The sequence below is a fragment of the Stegostoma tigrinum genome, chromosome 30, assembly GCF_030684315.1.
Source record: "Stegostoma tigrinum isolate sSteTig4 chromosome 30, sSteTig4.hap1, whole genome shotgun sequence".
NCBI lineage: Eukaryota > Metazoa > Chordata > Chondrichthyes > Orectolobiformes > Stegostomatidae > Stegostoma > Stegostoma tigrinum.
This window is the reverse complement of record NC_081383.1, coordinates 1,846,512-1,869,378: the sequence shown is the minus strand read 5'-3', so window position 1 is coordinate 1,869,378 and position 22,867 is coordinate 1,846,512. Positions and strand designations below refer to the sequence as shown.

The 22,867-nt window shown below is 48.4% G+C and overlaps 1 protein-coding gene across 8 annotated transcripts in view; it reads left to right on the top strand.

The window, feature by feature from the left end:
• Positions 1–22,867, top strand: part of ssbp4 (single stranded DNA binding protein 4) — a 105,521-nt gene that overhangs the window by 47,315 nt on the left and 35,339 nt on the right. The gene's annotated exons all lie outside the window — the stretch shown is intronic.

Genomic DNA, 22,867 nt, shown 5'->3' with positions numbered 1-22,867 from the left:
GTGTAGGAAATGCAAGAGATGTGTTGAGGGCATTTTTGATCAACAGAGGGGCGAAGTTATCGACCTTGAAATAGGAGGATATCTGGGATGTCCGGGAGTGGAACGCCCCATCTTTGGAGCAGATGCGGCAGAGGCAGAGGAATTGGGAGGAGGGGATCGCATTCTTGCAGGAGGGTGGGTGAGAGGAGGTGTAGTCCAGGTAACTCTGGGAGTCTGTGGGTTTGGATGGTAGGGTTAGTGCAGGCTCAGTGGGCTGAATGGCTGCTTTCTGCACTGTGTTCACATGCACGTATCTTCTTTTTCAGGCTCCATGTCAATTTTGTTATGCTTCTGCTGTGAAATGCCTTGGGACATTTAACTGTGTTAAAGAGGCGATATAAACACAACACTGTGGGGAGCTTGCTGTATGGAAATTGGCTGCTGTATTTTTCACATTACCACACCAAGCCTGGTACTTGATTCACTGGTTTGACACGTGCAAACCAAGAGGCTCAGGGCACTGTCTGATGGAATATTCAGAGCAGGCCTGTTGAGCTGACTCATTTGTCCCTGTGTCTCACATTCAGAGAGAGAAGGGACAGGCAGACTGTTTGGTTTGGAGTCTCTCTCGCTCAAACGCAGCAGATGATGGAGATGTGCGTCTGGAATGCAGGCTGTGTGGGGGGTGGGGGGGTGGGGGAGTGTGTGTAATGGAAGGAGGGTGGGGGAGGTTGCTAGCTCTGCATATTTTAAAGCCTGGGGCAGCTTCACAGGCATCCTATTGACTTGTAAATGAAGTGTTGCGTGCTACAGTCTGCACTGGTCCCCTCCAGAAGCCTGCACTGATGCAGACTGTGATATCCAGGCAGTGGGGGGAAAAAGATAATAAAATGTGAGGCTGGATGAACACAGCAGGCCAAGCAGCATCTCAGGAGCACAAAAGCTGACGTTTGCTGAGTGGGGGGAAAAAAGCAGGACAGTCTCTGGTTGAGGAGATAGCAGGAACTGCCGATGCTGGAGAATCTGAGATAACAAGGTGTACAGCTGGATGAACACAGCAGGCCAAACAGTATCAGAGGAGCAGGAAAGCTGATATTTCGGGCCTACACCCTTCTTCAGAAAAGATTTTCTGATTCTGAAGAAGTGTCTCGGCCCAAAACGCCAGCTTTCCTGCTCCTCTGATGCTGCTTAGCCTGCTGTGTACTACACTGTCGATTCCTCTCCCACGCATTTCTCTCATTCCTTTTACCTTTCCCTCCATATCCCCCCCGCCCAATTTCCTGTCTTCTCTCACTGCTCAGCCTTTTCCCCCTTTTCCACTCTCTTCTGTCCCACTCTGCTGTTCTCTTCCTCTGCCCTCACACTTTCCTCCCCTCCCACTTTTTCATTCCCCTCTCTCTCTCTCTCTCTCTCTCTCACACTACGACAGAGTCAATTGAGAGAAATTGTTCCTGTTTGGAAAATGATCAAGAATCAGAGGCCACAGTTTCAAAGTGTTTTGCAAAAGAAATGAATGTGAAATGAAGATAATAAAGTGTGAAGCTGGATGAACACAGCAGGCCAAGCAGCATCCCAGGAGCACAAAAGCTGACGTTTCGGGCCTGGACCCTTCATCAGAGAGGGGGATGGGATGAGGGTTCTGGAATAAATAGGGAGAGAGGGGGAGGCGGACCGAAGATGGAGAGAAAAGAAGATAGGTGGAGAGGAGAGTATAGGTGGGGAGGTAGGGAGGGGATAGGTCAGTCCAGGGAAGACGGACAGGTCAAGGAGGTGGGATGAGGTTAGTAGGTAGGAGATGGAAGTGCAGCTTGGGGTGGGAGGAAGGGATGGGTGAGAGGAAGAACAGGTTAGGGTGGCAGAGACAGGTTGGACCGGTTTTGGGATGCAGTGGGTTGAGGGGAAGAGCTGGGCTGGTTGTGTGGTGCAGTTGGGGGAGGGGACGAACTGGGCTGGTTTAGGGTTGCGGTGGGGGAAGGGGAGATTTTGAAGCTGGTGTAGTCCACATTGACACCATTGGGCTGCAGGGTTCCCAAGCGGAATATCAGTTGCTGTTCCTGCAACCTTCGGGTGGCATCATTGTGGCACTGCAGGAGGCCCATGATGGACATGTCATCTAAAGAATGGGAGGGGGAGTGGAAATGGTTTGCGACTGGGAGGTGCAGTTGTTTATTGCGAACCGAGCGGAGGTGTTCTGCAAAGCGGTCCCCAAGCCTCCGCTTGGTTTCCCCAATGTGGAGGAAGCCACACCGGGTACAATGGATGCAGTATACCACATTTGCAGATGTGCAGGTGAACCTCTGCTTAATGTGGAAAGTCATTTTGGGGCCTGGGATGGGGGTGAGGGAGGAGGTGTGGGGGCAAGTGTAGCATTTCCTGTGGTTGCAGGGGAAGGTGCCGGGTGTGGTGGGGTTGGAGGGCAGTGTGGAGTGAAAAAGGGAGTCACGGAGAGAGTGGTCTCTCCGGAAAGCAGACAGGGGTGGGGATGGAAAAATGTCTTGGGTGGTGGGGTCGGATTGTAGATGGCAGAAGTGTCGGAGGATGATGCGTTGTATCCGGAGGTTGGTGGGGTGGTGTGTGAGAACGAGGGACTTGGCTTGCTGTGTTCATCCAGCTCCACACTTTATTATCTTGGATTCTCCAGCATCTGCAGATCCCATTATCACTGAATGTTAAATGAGATTTTTTTTCACCCAGCGAGTAGTTAGGGTCTGGGACACACAGCCTGGTGGAGGCAGGTTCAATTTAGACATTCAAGAGGGGCACTGGGGGATGATTTAAGTAGAAACAATTTGCAGAGTTATGCAGAAAAGTGGGAGATCAGCATGAAGTTCAAATTCTCAGAGTCAGTGCAGACACAATGGGCTGAATGGCCTCCTGCACATTAATAATTTTGTGATTCTCTCCCGTTTCCTTCCACCTCTCATTTGAAACGATGAAAAGTTGGATTTGAAGACTGGGTCAATGTTATTTCTCCCAAGTGTTGGTTAGTGAAGATGGGCAGCGGGGAAGAGCAACACCCATTTGCTTCTCCTTTCATTCTGGGCAGATATTTGGATCTTTATCCTGAACTCAGTGAAAGACACATCACCCTTGTACCCATCTGCTCCTGCTTCACTTTTCAAATTCAATCTCTCATTCAAACTGCATGTACATGTTGTGTGCCTGCATGTGTGAACGTATGTGTATGTCTGTATCTATATGTGTGAGTGTTCACGTGTACAACTACATGTGTATGTGTGCACGGCCATGTGTGTGCGGGTGTGTCTGTATGTGTGTACAGGACATAGAACAGGCCCTTCAGGCCACCACGTCTGTGCCAACTGTGATGCCAGACTAGACTAATCCGATCTAGCTGCACATGGCCCATGTGCGTCTTTTCCTGGCTTGTTCATGTGTCTGTCTAAATGCCCCTTAAACGTCGCTAACATATTTGAATCAACCACCTCCTGTGTTCCAGGCACATACTGCTTTGTGTGTAAAAAAACTTCACTCCTACATCACCTTTAAACTTTCCCCACCTCACATCAAACCTATACCCTCTAGCACTTGACATTTCCACCCTGAGAGAATGATGTTGATTATCCACACCTCTCGTCATTTTATATACTTCTATCAGGTCACCCCTCAGACTCCAATGGTCTCATGAAAACAATCCAAGTTTGTCCAATCTCTCCTTATAGCTAACACATTCCAATCCAGGCAACATCGCAGTAAATCTCTTTTGCACCCTCCCCAGAGCCTCCACATCCTTCCTATGGTGTGGTAACCCAACTACATGTAATACTCCAAATGCGGCCAAGCTAAAGGTTTACACAGGCCCACATGACTTGCCAACTTTTACCAACTCACTGCAGATCCCAAGTGACTTCATCTTCTGGAACAACCTACCACGTGGGACCTCATCAAATCCTTTGGCAAAGTCTATGTAAACAACACCCACCACCCCAACCCCACTTCCTCAGAAAACTCAATCATGTGTGTTCATGTCTGATTGTGTGTGTACATGTGGGTGAAAATGTGTTCATGTGTGTCCATATCTGAGTGTACACATGGAACTGTGTGCATGTCAACATTTGTGTACAAGCTTTTTTTATTAATTCACAGGATGAGAGCATTGCAGGCTGGCCCAGCATTTATTGCCTATCCCTAATTGCCCAGTGGGCAGTTAGGAGTCAACCACATTTGCTATGGGTCTTGAGTCACATGTAGGCCAAACCAGGTGAGGATGGCAGTGTCCTTTCCTAAAGGACATTAGTGAACCAGATGGGTTTTCCCTGAAAATCAGCAATGGTTTCATGGTCAGCAACAGACTCTGAATTGTAGATTGCTATTGAATTTAAGCTCCACCATCTGCCATTACAGGATTCAAACCCAAGTCCCCAGAGCATTAGCTGGGTCTCTGGATAATGCCACAAGGCTATTGCCTTCCCTCACATGTACGTGCATGTGTGCACATGTGTGTATGTGCTTATGTCTGAGTCTGCGCGCGCGTGTGTGTGTGTGTGTGTGTGTGTGTGTGTGTGTGTGTGTGTGTGTGTGTGCGCGTGTGTGTCTAATGTTCTCTTAGCTCATTTCTCAGTGTTTCTTCCTTCCCTCTGCTGCACTCTGTTCCTTCTATTTTCTTTTGCTTTGGCTCTGTCATTATCTATTTATCTTTTTCTCTTCCTTGGAATAAACCACAGGCCAACGATCCTTGTCTGATGCAGTGTATTGGTACAAAATGTTAGCAACTTCTCTTGACCGTGGACTGTGAAAAAGCCCAGACTACAGTTGTAACGGTTCTGTGATTGCTGATTAATCCCTGGGCCCTACTTGGGTTATCTGGGCAAGTGATCTTTATTAATCAAGACTTCTACAAACCAAAAACCAAAGATCATAAGAAATGAAAGCATGAGAAGGCTATTCAGCCTCTCAAACCTGCTCCATGGTTCAATAAGATCATGGTCGATTAGATTATTGGTCAGTGCATTGAGTGTAGGAGTTGGGAGGGTCATGTTGCAGCTGTACATTGGTTAGGGCCACTTTTGGAATATTACATTCAGTTCTGGCCTCCCTGCTATGGGAAGGATGTTATTAAACTTAAAAGGGTTCAGAAAAGATTTAAAAGGATGCTGCCGAGATTGGAGGGTTTGAGTGACAGGGAGAGGCTGGGGCTATTTTCCCTGGAGCATCGGAGGCTGAGGGGGGGCCTTATAGAGGTTTATAAAACCATGAGGGGCATCATAGGGTGACCAGACAAGGCCTTTTCCCCCTGGGGTAGGGGAGTCCAAACCAGAGGGGCATAGGTTTAAGGTGAGGGGAAAGATTTAAAGGGGACCTGAGGGGCTAACTTTTTCACACAGAGGGTAGTGTGTGTATGGAATGGGCTGCCAGAGGAAGTGGTGGAGGCTGGTGGTTGCAGCATTTGAAAGGCATCTGGATGGGGACATGAACAGGAAGTGTTGAGAGGGATATGGGCCAAATGCTGGCAAATGGGACCGGTTTAATTTAGGATATCTGGGTTGCATGGACAGGATGGACCGAAGAGTCTGTTTCTGTGCTCTATGACTCTAAATTGTGGAATTAATTCCACTTTCCTGTCTGTTTCCCATAAACGTTGCCTTTCCCATCGATCAAAAATCTGTCTAGCTCCGTGAATATATTCTGTAACCCCTTCATTACTGCGTTCAGAAGAGAATTTCAAGGATTAATAACCTTCCGAGGGAAGAAACCCCTCCTCATCTGAGTCTTAAATAGGAGGCTCCTTATTTTTAAACTCTTTCCTTAGCTTTAGGTTCCCCCATGACGGGAAAGATCCTCTCAACATCTACAGACTCAAGCCTTCCATCAGAATTTCATTTTTCAACAAGATCACCTCTCATTCTTCTCAATTTGAATGAGACTACACCCAGCCTTTCCTCTTAATGTAGACCCTCTCATTCTAGGAATCAGACAAGCGAACCTTCTCTAAACTGCTCTCATTGTAGGAATGTCCCTCGCATGGTAAGGGAACCAAAGCTGGAGCCTCTACTCCAGGCGTGGGCTCATCAATGCCCTACACAGCTGTAACAAGACCCATATACTTTTATGCAAAAACAAACAAACTCTGGTTGCTGGACATCAGAAAGCACAAATTACCAGGAAACCTCGACAGGTCTGGCAGCATCTGTGGAGATTTTGTTTCAGATTTAGATTTTATTGTCACAGGTATGCAAGTGCAAGGATACAGTGAAATGTGTGCAAAGTTGCCCTACTCCAGGGGCATCTTTATATACTAAAGGCAGGGTTAAAATGGAAGCATAAATAAAAGAAACAGGAAACGTCCCGATCATTCCCCCTGTGCATTTCTGCTGACCTGAAACATTAACACAGCTGGCCAGGCAGCATCAAAGGAGCAGGAAAGCTGATGTTTTGGGGTGTGACCTTTCTTCAGAAATGGGGGCGTCCCGACCTGAAACGTAAGCTTTCCTGCTCCTCTGATGCTGCCTGGCCTGCTGCGTTCATCCAGCTCCACACTGTGTTATCTCAGATTCCAGCATCAGCAGTTCTTACTCTACCTGAAACATTAACTCGGCATTCTCTCTCCACAGATGCTGCTGGATCTGCTGAGTTTTCCCAGCAGTTTCCATTTTGTTTCATATTTTTGTACTCCATTCTCCTTGCAATAAAAGGCCAGCATTCCATTTCCTTCCTAATTTATTGCTGCACCTATATCATGAGATTTTGTGTCTCATGTACCAGGAACACCCAGATCTCTCTATAAGTACAGAGTTCTACAACCTCCTCATTTCAATAAACTGCAGTTTTTTTATTCTTCCTGTCAAAATGGACAATCTCACATTTTCTCAGTTTATACTCCATCCGCTAGATTTCTGTCCACTCACTTAACCTCATCTCTCCTTACGGACTAACACGGTCTCTGTATAACACTGGGGTACAGTACCAGTGGGGACAGGTCTGTCCCTGTATTACGCTGGGGTACATTACTGGTGGGGTCAGGTCTGTCGCTGTATAACACTGGGGTACAGTACCGGTGGGGACAGGTCTGTCTCTGTATAACACTGGGATACAGTACCAGTGAGGACAGGTCTGTCCCTGAATAACACTGGGGTACAGTACCGGTGGGGACAGGTCTGTCGCTGTATAACTCTGGGGTACATTACCGGTGGGGACAGGTCTGTCCCTGTATAACACTGGGGTACAGTACTGGTGGGGACAGGCCTGTCGCTGTAAAACACTGGGGTACGGTACCGGTGGGGTCAGCTCAAACCCTCCAACCCTGGCAACATCCTTGTAAGTGCCTTCTGAACCCTTTCAAATTTCACAACATCCTTCCTATAGCAGCGAGACCAGAATTGAACACAGTATTCCAGAAGTGGCCTGACCAATGTTCTATACAGCCACAACATGACCTCCCAACTCCTGTACTCACTGCGACGACATTAACCAGTTCTGGAGTAGCCCTCAAAACCACCTTTACAGGAAGAAATACAAAGTAAATGTGCTCTTTAGGTGGAGTAGGAATAAATTGCGGTAGATAATTGATTCATACATGATCCATTACAAAGTAAAATAACAGTATTTATATTCACATTATATAAATATCCATCTGCATATGTATATTACCATTACAAAGATATCTATCTGGATATGTATATTACTGCTATATACATCCTGATACATAGAGTTAGACTCTCTGTCCCTGCCATCAAGACCGCATTTGTCTGAGGCCGCAACAAGGACCCCGAGCAAAACTGGAGTCAATGGGAATCAGGGGAAATCTCCGCTGGTTGGACTCATACCTGACACATAGGAAGATGGTTGTTGTTGGAGGTCAGTCATCTCAGCTCCAGGGCATCGCTGCAGGAGCTCCTCAGGATAGTGTCCTCGGCCCAACTATCTTCAGCTGCTCATGAATGACCTTCCCTCCATCAGGAGGTCAGCAGTGGAAGTGTTCACTGATGATTGTACACTATTCATAACTCCCCAGATAAAGAAACAGTCTGTGTTCCAATGCACCAAATTTGGACACTATTCATGTTTGGGATTATAAGTGACAGTAAGATGTGAATCATTGAAGTACTAGGCATTGACCATTTCCAATAAGAGACAATCTATCCACCACCCCTTGACATTCAATGGTGTTACCATCTTTGAATCCCCAACTATCAACATCCTAGGGGTTACCATTAATCAGAAACTGAATTGAATCAGCCATATCTTTGGGGCAGCACGGTGGCTCAGTGGTGAGCCCTTCTGCCTCACAGCACCGGGGACCCAGGTTCAATTCCACTCTCGGGTGACTGTCTGTGTGGAGGTTGCACATTCTCCCCGAACTGCGTGGGTTTCCTCTGGGTGATCCGGTTTCCTCCCACAGTCCAAGGATGTGCAGGTTAGGGCAGATTGGCCATGGGAAATTGCCCGTAGTGTTCAGGGATGTGTAGGTTAGCTGGGTTACTGGGGTTATAGGGGGGTGAGTCTGGGTGGAATGCTTTGAGGCATGGTGTGGACTTCTTAGGCCACACTGTATTGATTCTATGATATCAATACTGTGACTACAGGAGCAGGTCAGCGTCTGGGAGTATCGCAGTAAGTAACTCACCTCCTGATTCCCCAAGTTCTGTTAACTGTCTACAAGGCACGAGTCAGGAGTGTGATGGAATGCTCCTCACTTGCCTGGATGGGAGCAGCTCCAACAACACTGAAGAATTTGACGCCATAAGGACAAAGCAGCAAATCTGATTGACTTCACATCCACCACTTTAATCATTCACTCTCTCCATGACTGAGGCTCAGTGTGTACAATCTACAAGACACAATATCTGTTGGGTGAGAGATGAATATTTCCCAGGACATGAGTGTTGTGGGATCTTTCACCCGAGAGAGCAGATGGGGTCATGGTTTAATGTCTTCCTGGAAACATGATGCCTCAGAGAGTGTCATAGCCCAAGTATTGACCAGGATTACGGTCACTTCACTGGAGTGGGTCTTGACCCCATGACCTTCAGCCTTGAAGGGGAGTTCACTGTAAGGATGCTGCCTGTCCCAGGATCAGCTGATTGATTTCCTGCAGAAACGCACCATTCAGACCAGCTGGTATGTGTCGGCATTTCAATAGTTAAAGACCCAGAAGAGGCAGTGAACGGGGAGAAATAAAAAGGCATAAATACTTTTATGTATATTTTCCTAAAACTTTGGTTGAATTACCAGCTTGTTTCCTTTGCTCATCTCATCCATCTATCTAACCCATCTCATCTCTCACCCTGTCAGAGCAAGTTGGATGAAACAGGTGGGAGTGGCGAAGATGGAACAAATGGAAACATTTCTTCTCTCTCCACCACCCTGCATTTTCTCTCTCTCTCTCTATTTCTCCTTCTGCTCCTGTTTAACACAATTCATCACAGTGTGTCGGTGCTGGAGGAGCTGTCAGGTCAGAGCTGAGTTTTCATCCGTACTGTTCCCTGGAGAACATATTCAGATGCAGTACCCACAGACGGTTGGGTTAGACCCATCACCAGAAGCGACTTTCAGGCCTAATGCCCAGTAGAATGAAAGACATGACAAACACAGAAATTACTGGAAAAGCTTAGTAGCTCTGGAAGCATCTGTGGAGAGAATTCAGAGTTAATATTTCAGGTTAAGTGACTTCTTCAGAATGAAATACATCCCATTTAATGAACGCTTGTTTAAAAAAAACAAACATTCTCACACACACTGACTCTCACTGGGGTACGGGGTTCCCCCCCACACACACTGACTCTCACTGGGATACAGGGTCCCACACACTCACACTGACTCTCACTGGGGTACGGGGTCCCACACCACACTGACTCTCACTGGGGTACAGAGTCCCACACACTCACACTGACTCTCACTGGGGTACAGGGTCCCCCACACACACACACTGACTCTCACTGGGGTACGGGGTCCCACACACACACACACTGACTCTCACTGGGGTACGGGGTCCCACACACACACACACTGACTCTCACTGGGGTACGGGGTCCCCCACACACACACACTGACCCTCACTGGGGTACGGGGTCCCACACACACACACTGACTCTCACTGGGGTACGGGGTCCCACACACACACACTGACTCTCACTGGGGTATGGGGTCCCACACACACACTGACTCTCACTGGGGTACGGGGTCCCACACACACACACACACTGACTCTCACTGGGGTACGGGGTCCCCCACCCACACATACTGACTCTCACTGGGGTACGGGGTCCCACACACACACACACTGACTCTCACTGGGGTACGGGGTCCCACACACACACACTGACTCTCACTGGGGTACGGGGTCCCACACACACACACTGACTCTCACTGGGATACGGGGTCCCACACACAGACACTGACTCTCACTGGGGTATGGGGTGCCCCCTACACACACTGACTCTCACTGGGGTATGGGGTCCCCCACACACACACACACTGACTCTCACTGGGGTACGGGGTCCCACACACACACACTGACTCTCACTGGGGTACAGGGACACACACACACACTGACTCTCATTGGGGTACAGGGACACACACACACTGACTCTCACTGGGGTACGGGGTCCCACACACACACACTGACTCTCACTGGGGTACAGGGACACACACACACACTGACTCTTATTGGGGTATGGGGTCCCACACACACACTGACTTTCACTGGGGTACAGGGTTCCTACCCACACACACAGACAGACCCTCACTGGGGTATGGCTCCCACAAACACACACTAACTCTCACTGGGTGTAGACTATCAGCAGAAAGACATTCTCCACATGCACTTACTGGCTGTAAGGCTGAGGTGATGAATGGTGCTATGGAAATGCAAGTCATTCTTGCAATTTGTATGTGTAGTAGGTGGCTGGATGGTTGAGATGGTGAGGTCTCAGCTGTGTCACTGCACACCTGAGTGTTTGATACCATACCTGTAGTTTCTGGGCTGATCCCCTGATACTTCCTGCATGTCTGTTTGCAATTGCCTTCAGTGAGCCGGCCAATTAATCGCCCATGTGGTAGTGTCAGAGACAAGCTGCTTGCAGTCTGATGCAGGCCTCGCCTCTGTTCCTGGTTAATGCTCATGGTGATCCACGTTCAATATGGTGCACACGGGCTCACTGTCTAATTGGCAGAGTCAATTTAATTGTCTCACTGTCAAGGTTTAATTATTGGAGACTGATTAGTTGCTCGTAATTTTCTTTCATCTTGGTGAGTTCTGTTCCTGACAGTAGTAAAAAAATTGAACAAATTTGCAATGAGTTGAGTTTGGGAATGTTGAGTCATACAGTACAGACACACACCCTTCGGTCCAACCAGTCCATGCTGCCCATAATCCCAAACTAAACTAGTCCAACCTGCCTGCGCTTGGTCCATACCCCTCCACACATTTCTTATACATGAACTTATCCAACTGTCTTTTTAAACATTGTAGCTGTAACCACATCCATCACTTCCTGTGGAAGTTCATCCCAAACACAATCCATGCTCTGTGTAAAATAATTGCCCCTCATGTCCTTTCTAAATCCTTCTCCTCTCACTTTAAAATTAAGTATCCTAGTCTTCAAATTCCCCACCCTCGGGTAAAGACACCTGGCATTCACCTTACCTATACTCCTCCTGATTTTATAAGCCTCTATAAGGTCATCCCTCAACCTCCTATGCTCCAGTGAAACAGTCACAGCTGATCCAAACTCTTCTTACTCTCAGACCATCCAGTCCCAGCAACCTTTGGCTAACCTTCACTGAACCCTCTACAGTTTAATAATATCCGTCCTATAACAGGGCAACCAGAACTGGACACAGAGCTCCAGGAGAGATTTTACCAAAGTCCTGTACAACCTCAACATAACATCCCAACTCCTACACTCTAAGGTCTGAGCAATGAAGGCAGCCATGCTGAACACCCTCCGAACCATCCTGTCTATATGTGATCCACGAATTATGTATCTGTACCCCTAGGTCCCTTTGCTCTACAACACTACCCCAGGCCCAACTTTCAGTTGTATAATATTCTGAGGGATTACTTTTGGCTTTAAGAACCGTGGTTTAATGTCTTTCAAAACTTTCTCACCTATAAATGTTCAGTCTCTTGTATCTGCCACTTCAGTTATTCTGCTTCACTGCAGCTGTGGGTACAGTACTGGGGGGAACAGGTCTATCACTGTATAACACTGGGGTACAGTACCGGTGGGGACAGGTCTGTCACTGTATAACACTGGGATACAGTACGGTGGGGACAGGTCAGTCCCTGTATAACACTGGGATACAGTACGGTGGGGACAGGTCTGTCCCTGTATAACACTGGGATACAGTATGGTGGGGACAGGTCTGTCACTGCATAACACTGGGGTACAGTACCGGTGGGGGACAGGTCTGTCACTGTATAACACTCGTGTACAGTACTGGTGGGGACTGGTCTATCTCTGTATAACACCCGGGTACAGTACCAGTGGGGACAGGTCTGTCCCTGTATAACACTGGGGTACAGCACTGGTGGGGACAGGCCTGTCACTGTATAACACTGGGCTACAGTACCGGTGGGGGACAGGTCTGTCCCTGTATTACACTGGGGTACAGCACTGGTGGGGACTGGTCTGTCTCTGTATAACACTGGGGTACAGCACTGGAGGGGACAGGTCTGTCGCTGTATAACACTTGGGTACAGTACCAGTTGGGAAGGGCCTGTCTCTGTATAACACTAGCGGACAGTACTGGTGGGGACAGGCCTGTCACTGTATAACACTGGAGTACAGTACCGGTGAGACAGGTCTGTCACTGTATAATACTGGGGCACAGTACCAGTGCGGTCAGGTCTGTCGCTGTATAACACTGGGATGCAGTACCAGTGGGGACAGGTCTGTCGCTGTATAACACTGGGATGCAGTACCAGTGGGGACAGGTCTGTCGCTGTATAACACTGGGGTACAGTACCAGTGGGGACAGGTCTGTCCCTGTATAAGACTGTGGTACAGTACCAGTGGGGGACAGGTCTGTCGCTGTACAACACTGGGGTCCAGCACCGGTGGGGACAGGTCTGTCTTTGTATAACACTAGGGTACAGTACCAGTGGGGACGGGTCTGTCTCTGTATAACACTGGGGTACAGTACCTGTGGGGTCAGGTCTGTCCCTGTATAAGACTGTGGTACAGTACCAGTGGGGGACAGGTCTGTCACTGTATAACACTGGGATACAGTACCGGTGGGGACAGGTCAGTCCCTGTATAACACTGGGATACAGTACAGTGGGGACAGGTCAGTCCCTGTATAACACTGGGGTACAGTACTGGTGGGGACAGGTCTGTCGCTGTATAACACTGGGGTACAGTACTGGTGGGGGACAGGTCTGTCTCTGTATAACACTGGGGTACAGCACTGGTGGGGACTGGTCTGTCTCTGTATAGCACTGGGGTACAGCACTGGTGGGGACAGGTCTGTCGCTGTATAACACTGGGATACAGTACCGGTGGGGACAGGTCAGTCCCTGTATAACACTGGGATACAGTACCGGTGGGGACAGGTCAGTCCCTGTATAACACTGGGATACAGTACGGTGGGGACAGGTCTGTCCCTGTATAACACTGGGGTACAGTACCGGTGGGGACAGGTCAGTCCCTGTATAACACTGGGGTACAGTACTGTTGGGGACAGGTCTGTCTCTGTATAACACTGGGGTACAGTACCGGTGGGGACAGGTCTGTCCCTGTATAACACTGGGGTACAGCACTGGTGGGGACAGGCCTGTCACTGTATAACACTGGGGTACAGTACCAGTGGGGGACAGGTCTGTCCCTGTATAACACTGGGGTACAGCACTGGTGGGAACAGGCCTGTCACTGTATAACACTGGGCTACAGTACCGGTGGGGGACAGGTCTGTCCCTGTATAACACTGGGGTACAGTACCGGTGGGGACAGTCAGTCCCTGTATAACACTGGGGTACAGTACTGTTGGGGACAGGTCTGTCTCTGTATAACACTGGGGTACAGTACCGGTGGGGACAGGTCTGTCCCTGTATAACACTGGGGTACAGCACTGGTGGGGACAGGCCTGTCACTGTATAACACTGGGGTACAGTACCAGTGGGGGACAGGTCTGTCCCTGTATAACACCGGGGTACAGCACTGGTGGGAACAGGCCTGTCACTGTATAACACTGGGCTACAGTACCGGTGGGGGACAGGTCTGTCCCTGTATAACACTGGGGTACATTACTGGTGGGGACAGGTCAGTCCCTGTATAACACTGGGGTACAGTACCGGTGGGGACAGGTCTGTCACTGTATAACACTGGGGTACAGTACCGGTGGGGACAGGTCTGTCTCTGTATAACACTGGAGTACAGTACCGGTGGGGACAGGTCTGTCTCTGTATAACACTGACGTACAGTACCGGTGGGGACAGGTCTGTCACTGTATAACACTGGGGTACAGCACTGGTGGGGACAGGTCTGTCTCTGTATAACACTGGGGTACAGTACTGGGGGGGACAGGTCTGTTACTGTATAACACTGGGGTACAGTACCGGTGGGGGACAGGTCTGTCTCTGTATAACACTGGGGTACAGTACTGGTGGGGACAGGTCTGTCACTGTATAACACTGGGGTACAGTACTGGTGGGGACAGGTCTGTCACTGTATAACACTAGGGTATAGTACTGGTGGGGACGGGTCTATCACTGTATAACACTGGGGTACAGTACCGGTGGGGACAGGTCTGTCACTGTATAACACTGGGGTAAAGTACTGGTGGGGACAGGTCTGTCTCTGTATAACACTGGGGTACAGTACCAGTGGGGACAGGTCTGTCCCTGTATCACACTGGTGGACAGTATTGATGACGAGGACTGCACCCCCACACGAGCACACATGTACACTGCATTGACCCTAACTCTCACTGACCCATACACACTCTGACCTCTGAAACCCACCTGCTCACACACACCTACCGTGACCAGAGTGCCCACTCACTGCTGCTGCAGTCAATGAGGCTCATGCTCCAGTACTGAGGGATTGTTTGGGTGAATCAGCTGCAGATTCCGTGGAGCGAGAGGTGCTGGGGCAGAGTGAGTCTCAGCTGTGATGGCACTCACAAAGGTTCCTCGAACAATATATAAAAACATTGAAAATAGGAGTAGGCCATTCGGCCCTTCAATGTTGTTTCTCTATTCATTATCAAGATCAATCATCCAATTCAATAGTCTGTTGCCACTTTGCCCCTTTTGATCCCTTTATCTGCAAGTGAAATAATCAACTGCTTCCTGAAAATACTCAATGTTTTAACCTTGCCGTCTTTCTGTGGTAGTGAATTCCACAGACTCACCACTCTCTGGGTGCAGAAACCTTTCATCATCTCAGTCCTAAATGGTTTATACCTTATCCTTAGACTGTGACCTGGGTTCTGGGAACATCTACCCTGCATTTACCCCGTCCTAATAATTAGTCTGGTAAATTTTTATTGCTCTCCCTCCAATAGCAAGACCATGTTTCCTCAGGTAAGGAGGTCAAAACTGCACACACTGTCATCTTAAAAGAATTAGCCTCTCCTCCTACATCAGTGCTGCTGTCCCAGAAATCCATCTGGTAAGTCTTGGCTGCACTCCCCCTGTACCAGAAACTTCTTTCCTCAGGTAAGGAGATTAAAACTGCACCCCATTCCAGGTGTGATCTCATCAAGGCCCTGTATAATTACAGTGAGACATTCCTGCACCTGTACTCAAATCCTTTCACCATACAGGCCAGCTTACCATTTGCTGCCTTTACCCTGAACCGCATTTGCATGCTTAGCTTCAGTGATTGATGTATAAGGACATCCGGGTCTCATTCCACATTCTGCTCTCTCAATCTGTAGCCATTCAGATAATAATCAACCTTCCTGTTTTGTTATCAAAGTGGATAATCTCCCACTTATTCACATTCTACTGCATCCGCCATGCACTGGGTCATTTACTGAGTCTGTCCAAATCACACTGAGGCCTCTGTGCATCCACCTCACAACTCCCCCTCCCACCCAACTTTGTGTCGTCTGCACCTGATACATCTTCCAAACCTTCCAAATCCACGACTACTTCCATCTAGAAGGATAAGGGCAGCGGAGACGTGGGGACACCACTCCCTGCAAGCTCCCCTCCAACCTGCCTTGGAAATAGATCACCATTCCTTCAGTGTCACTGGGGCAATGTCCTCTCTTCAGGGCATTGTGGGTCTATCTACAGCACACGGGCTGCAGTGGTTCAAGAAGGCAGCTCACCCCCACCTTCTCAAGGGGCACCTAGGGATGGGCAATAAATACTAGCCCAGCCAGCAATACCCATGTCCTATGAGTGAAAGACAGAATAATTGATTCAAAATCACTGATCCTATGGTGGGAACACAGCCTTCTATAAATGTTACAGACCAGGTGTCAGCTATAATTTGAACGGTGAATATTTTGGTGCACAGCGGCTCTCTGTAAACCATTGATATGGGATCTGCTTCTCCAGGGGACAGGGGTGACTGACAGCTCAAGGGTTTTAATGGACACTCTTGAGGTATCAGAACGTGGAGTCTCCATGGTTACCGACTGTGTGCAGCCAGCTCACCTGACTGATGGGTAGATTTTGTGAGAGAAGCAGTTCTTGATATGCTTGAATCCTGATTAATTTTTAATAATTTTGAACACACCACTGGGTAGTAAGATGTGGAGAGATGCTGGTTGAGAGTTGAGTCAGACAGAGTTAAGTAAATCTTTGTGCTTTGCTGTCCATGCCCTGATTTAAAATGTTGATCTTTTATCCTGAAGGCGTCATTGTTTTTCACAAATTTTTTGCTTTATTTTTATTTAACCCTTCTTATTCCTGATTTAGAAAAATTCCAAATAGATTAAGACAGAATTGAGTCCAATTGGTGTTGTGGTTCGCAATAACTGCAGCGCAGAACTGAATAAATATACACACAACCTTCTGATATATCTCATCTTCTGGATGTAAATGCCCCTGAAACTCTCATTCCATTCCAATCTGTAACTCACTCCCTGGGTATCTGTATTTCTGTATATAAACCACCCTGAATACTTTCATTAGGTTCTAGTCTGCAACTCCGTCCCGGGGTATCTGTTATTCTGTATATAAACCCCGCCGAACCCCTCGATCAGATTCCAGTCTGTAACTCCCTCCCGGGGGGTATCTGTTATTCTGTATATAAACCCCACCGAACCCCTCGATTAGATTCCAGTCTGTAACTCCCTACTGGGGTATCTGTTATTCTGTATATAAACCACAGTGAACCCCTCGATTAGATTCCAGTCTGTAACTCCCTCCCGGGGTATCTGTTATTCTGTATATAACCCATCCCGAACCCCTCAATGAGATTCCAGTCTGTAACTCCCTCCCGGGCTATCTGTTATTCTGTATATAAACCACACTGAACCCCTTAGTTAGATTCCAGTCTGTAACTCCCTACTGGGCTATCTGTTATTCTGTATATAAACCACACTGAACCCCTTAGTTAGATTCCAGTCTGTAACTCCCTCCCGGGCTATCTGTTATTCTGTATATAAACCACACTGAACCCCTTAGTTAGATTCCAGTCTGTAACTCCCTACTGGGGTATCTGTTATTCTGTATATAAATCACACTGAACCCCTCAATTAGATTCCAGTCTGTAACTCCCTCCCGGGGTATCTGTTATTCTGTATATAAACCGCTCCCCCCCACCAAATCTCTTGATTAGATTCCAGTCTGTAACTCCCTCCCGGGGTATCTGTTATGCTGTATATAACCCATCCCGAACCCCTCGATTAGATTCCAGCCTGTAACTCCCTGAAATGGTTTTGTTAAGACGGTGTAACAGGGGTTGGCCATTTGGCCCCTCGAGCCTGCTCCACCATTCCATATGATCATGGCTGATCCAACATTCCTGACATCCACTTTCCTGCCCTTTCCCCATAATCCTTAATTCCCCAACCGATCAAGAATCTATGTTTCTGCCCCTTAAATGTACAGAAGGGTCTGTCTCCACAGCCTGCCTGTGACCAGGAGTTCTAAAGACTCCAACCCTCAGAGAAGAAATTCCTCCCCATCTCAGTGTTAAATTGGTGCCTCTTTATTCTGAGACCGTGCCCTCTAGCCCTAGACTCTCCCATGAGGGGAACCATCCTCTCAGCAATGACCCTGGCACCACTCAAGAATCCTATATGTTTCAATGAGATCACCTATCATTTTTCTAAGCTCCAGCAAGTCGAGTCCCAACTTGTTTATCTTTTTTTATGTATATCTGAGCCCCTTGAATAAATTCCAGTCTGTAACACTCCCAGGTATCTGATATTCTATGTATAATTCCTTTCTGTTCATAGAACATAGAAGATGTTGTGCTGACCTGTGAAACCAAACATTTAGGCTACACTATTCCATTATCATCCATATGTTTATCCAATGACCATTTAAATGCCCCTAAAGTTGTCGAGTCTGCTACAGTTGCAGGCAGGGCAGTAGAGGGATTTGGAGACACGAGGTCATGCTGCAGCTGTACAAGACTGGTGCGGCCGCACTTGGAGTATTGCATACAGTTCTGGACGCTGCATTATAGGAAGGATGTGGAATCATTGGAAAGGGTGCAGAGGAGATTTATCAGGATGTTGCCTGGTCTGGAGGGAAGGTCTTATGAGGAAAGGTTGAGGGACTTGAGGCTGTTTTGTTCGAGAGAAGAAGGTTAAGACGTGACTTAATAGAGACATACAAGATGATCAGGTGTTAGATAGGGTGGACAGTGAGAGCCTTTTTCCTCGAATGGAGATGGCTAGCACGAGGGGACATTGCTTTAAATTGAGGGGTAATAGATATAGGACTGAAGTCAGTAACTTTAAACGGCATAACTCTGTGTTACAGAGGCATCAAGGTGACCTGGTGCATCATATAGCATGGTGTTGAAGGGCCTCGCATATGAAGGTGATTGATGTAGGAAGGATAAGAACAAAGGGCGGATTAGACAGGTGTATGTGTTGTGTCCTCTGTGTGTACCTGCCCCTGCATAGTGTGTGTCCATGTAGGTGTGTGTGTGTGTGTGTGTGTGTGCGTGCGTGTGTATGTGTGTGTGTGTGTGTGTCCATGTAGGCGTGTGTGTGTGTATGTGTGCATTTCCGTGTGTGTGTGTGTGAGAGAGAGAGAGTGTGTGTGTGTGAGTGAGAAGGAGTGTGTGTGTGTGCGTGTGTATGTGTGTATGTGTATGGGTGATGATGCAGAGCCTGGCTGAATGTCTGACCGAGAGAGGACCCCTCAGGCAATGAGGCTAAGAGTTGGTGGAAAGATTGTGCCCCGGCCTGACTTGGTGTAAGGGGGTGAGAGATAATGGGAACTGCAGATGCTGGAGAATTCCAAGATAATAAAATGTGAGGCTGGATGAACACAGCAGGCCAAGCAGCATCTCAGGAGCACAAAAGCTGACGTTTCGGGCCTGGACTCTCTGATGAAGGGTCCAGGCCCGAAACGTCAGCTTTTGTGCTCCTGAGATGCTGCTTGGCCTGCTGTGTTCATCCAGCCTCACATTTTATTATCACGGTGTAAGGGGGTGCTGGGCAGTCCCCAGTGTACCCTCTCCCTGTGCTGTGCTCTCTGTGACAGAGATCAGTTTGATGTTCCAGCTCTTCACTCTTCCTTGGATTAGTATGCATGGCCTTGTCACAGTCAAACCTTTCCTGATTGGCTAGGGGTGGGGTGGTGCAGGAAACGGAGAGCCCCTGGAGACAGATGTTGGGGGGTGGGGGGGGGGGGTGGTTGGCGGGGGGGGTTCTTGCAGGAGATGGGAGGCAGAGACTGAGCTCCTCCTGATTGATGTGACGGCGTGAACGGTTCCTGTGGGGGGGTGCTGCACACACACATTGCTGGCTGCTTGCTGAACCAGCCTGTGTTGTGTGTTTAACACATTCTCCAGCTCCTGCCTTACTCTAAAAGTGAACCACATTCCTCAGCATCCAGCAACACGCCCTGTGATTCCACTGCCTACCAACCCCATCTCCCCGCACCGAGACTGCAGCTGCAATTCAGTGTGGATCTAATGTGATCAGATAAACATAACCTTGAAAATAGGTTCCAGATTGTCAGGAGACACAGATAGCAACTCCAGACAGGAAAGGTGCATTAGCAGTGTCCAGTCTACAGCATTACCCACTCCTAGGGAGAATTTCTTCCAGATACAACCTCTCCTCCCCACCCCTCAATTAGATTCTAGTCTGTAACTCATTCCCAGGTATTCATTATTCCATACATAAAACACTCCAAACATCTCAATTAAGTTCCTTTCTGCAATTCACTCAGGAGTATCTGCTATTCTATCTACAAACCACCCTCCGAACCCCTTGATTAGATTCCAGTCTGTAACTCCCTCCCCGGGGGGGGGGTATCTGTTATTCTCTACATAAACCACCCCGAACCCCTTGATTAGATTCCGTCTGTAACTCCCTCCCGGGGTATCTGTTATTCTGTATATAAACAATCCTGAACCCCTTGATCAGATTCCAGTCTGTAACTCCCTCCCGGGCTATCTGTTATTCTCTACGTAAACCACCCTCCGAACCCCTTGATCATATTCCAGTCTGTAACTCCCTCCCGGGGAATCTGTTATTCTGTATATAAACCACACTGAACCCCTTGATTAGATTCCAGTCTGTAACTCCCTCCCGGGGTATCTGTTATTCTGTATATAAACAATCCTGAACCCCTCGATCAGATTCCAATCTGTAACTCCCTCCCAGTATCTGTTATTCTGTATATAAACAATCCTGAACCCCTCGATCAGATTCCGTCTGTAACTCCCTCCCGGGGTATCTGTTATTCTGTATATAACCCACCCTGAACCCCGCGATCAGATTCCAGTCTGTAACTCCCTCCCGGGGTATCTGTTATTCTGTATGTAACATCAAAACCCTTCAATTTCCTACTGGCTTGTAATTCAGTAACATTTTCTGACATCTGGTCTTCTTTGGGTAGTGGGGATTGCAGTCAGGCCTGATCTTTGGTGTGTGTCACCAGAGTGTCAGTAAGTGTGAGTGTGTGGGACAGTGTGAGAGGGTGTGAGTGAGTGTGAGTGTGTGTGTGTGTGTGTGTGTGTGTGTGTGAGTGAATGTGAGTGTGAGTGTGTGTGTGTGAGTGTGAGTGTGAGTGAGAGTCTGTGTGTGTCAGTGAGTGAGTGTGTGTGAATGAGTGTGAATGTGTGAGAGTGTGTGAGTGTGTGTGTGACAGTGTGTTAGTGTGCGTGAGGGTTTGAGTGTATGTGACAGTGTGTGTGAGACAATGTGTGTGAGTGAGTGTGAGAGTGTGTGTGTGAGTGAGAGTGTGTGTGTGTGAGTGAGTGTGTGTGAGAGTGTGAGAGTGTGGTTGTGTGAGAATGAGTGTGTGTGTGAGTGAGTGTGTGTGTGAATGAGTGTGAACGCGAGTGAGTGTGTGAGTGTGAGTGAGTGTGTGTGTGAGTATGAGTGAGAGTGTGTGTGCGTGAGTGTGTGTGTGTGAGTGAGTGAGTGTGAGTGAATGTCTGTGTGTGAGTGTGAGAGCATGTGTGTGAGTATGTGTGTGAGTGTGAGTGAATGGGTCGGTGTGAGTGTGTGTGTGAGTGTGAGTGAGTGGGTGTGTGTGTGTGAGTGTGAGAGTGTGTGAGTGAGTGTGTGAGTGAGTGAGTGTGTGTGTGAGTGTGTGTGTGTGAGTGTGAGTGAGTGTGTGTGTGTGAGTGTGTGAGTGTGTGTGTGTGAGTGTGAGTGTGTGTGTGAGAGTGTGTGTGAGTGAGTGTGTGAGTGGGTGCGTGTGAGTGTATGTGAGTGTGAGTGAGTGTGTGTGAGTGTGAGAGTGTGTGTGTGAGTGAGTGTGTGTGTGAATGAGTGTGAACGCGAGTGAGTGTGTGAGTGTGAATATGTGTGAGTGTGAGTGAGTGAATGAGTGTGTGTGTGAGTATGAGTGAGAGTGTGTGTGTGTGAGTGAGTGTGTGTGTGTGTGAGAGTGTGTGTGAGTGAGTGTGTGAGTGGGTGCGTGTGAGTGTATGTGAGTGTGAGTGAGTGTGTGTGAGTGTGAGAGTGTGTGTGTGAGAGTGTCTGTGTGTGAGTGTGAGAGCGTGTGTGAGTGTGTGTGTGAGTGTGTGAGTGGGTGTGTGTGAGTGTGACTGTGTGTGTGAGTGTGTGTGTGTGAGAGTGTGTGAGAGTGAGTGTGTGTGTGTATGTGAGTGAGTGTGTGACTGAGTGTGTGAGTGTGTGTGAGTGTGTGTGAGTGTGTGAGTGAGTGTGAGTGAGCGAGTGTGAGTGTGTGAGTGAGTGTGTGAGTGAGTGAGTGTGAGAGGGTGTGAGTGTGTGAGCGAGTGTGAGTGAGTGTGAGTGAGTGTGAGTGTGTGTGAGTGTGAGAGTGTGTGAGTGAGTGTGAGTGGGTGTGAGTGTGTGTGAGTGTGTGCGTGAGTGAGTGTGAGTGAGTGTGAGTGGGTGAGTGTGAGTGAGTGTGAGTGAGTGAGTGTGAGTGGGTGTGACTGTGTGAGTGAGTGTGTGTGAGTGTGTGTGAGAGTGAGTGAGTGTGTGTGTGAGTGAGTGTGAGTGAGTGAGTGTGAGTGGGTGTGAGTGTGTGAGTGAGTGTGAGTGGGTGAGTGTGTGAGTGAGTGTGTGGGTGTGAGTGTGTGAGTATGAGTGAGAGTGTGTGTGTGAGTGAGTGTGTGTGAGCGAGTGAGTGTGAGTGGGTCTGAGTGTGTGAGTGAGTGTGTGAGTGAGTGTGAGTGTGTGAGTGAGTGAGTGTGAGTGTGTGTGTGAGTGAGTGTGAGTGTGTGAGTGAGTGTGTGAGTGAGTGTGAGTGAGTGAGTGAGTGTGAGTGGGTGAGTGTGTGAGTGTGTGTGTGAGTGAGTGTGAGTGAGTGAGTGTGAGTGGGTGTGTGTATGAGTGAGTGTGTGAGTGAGTGTGAGTG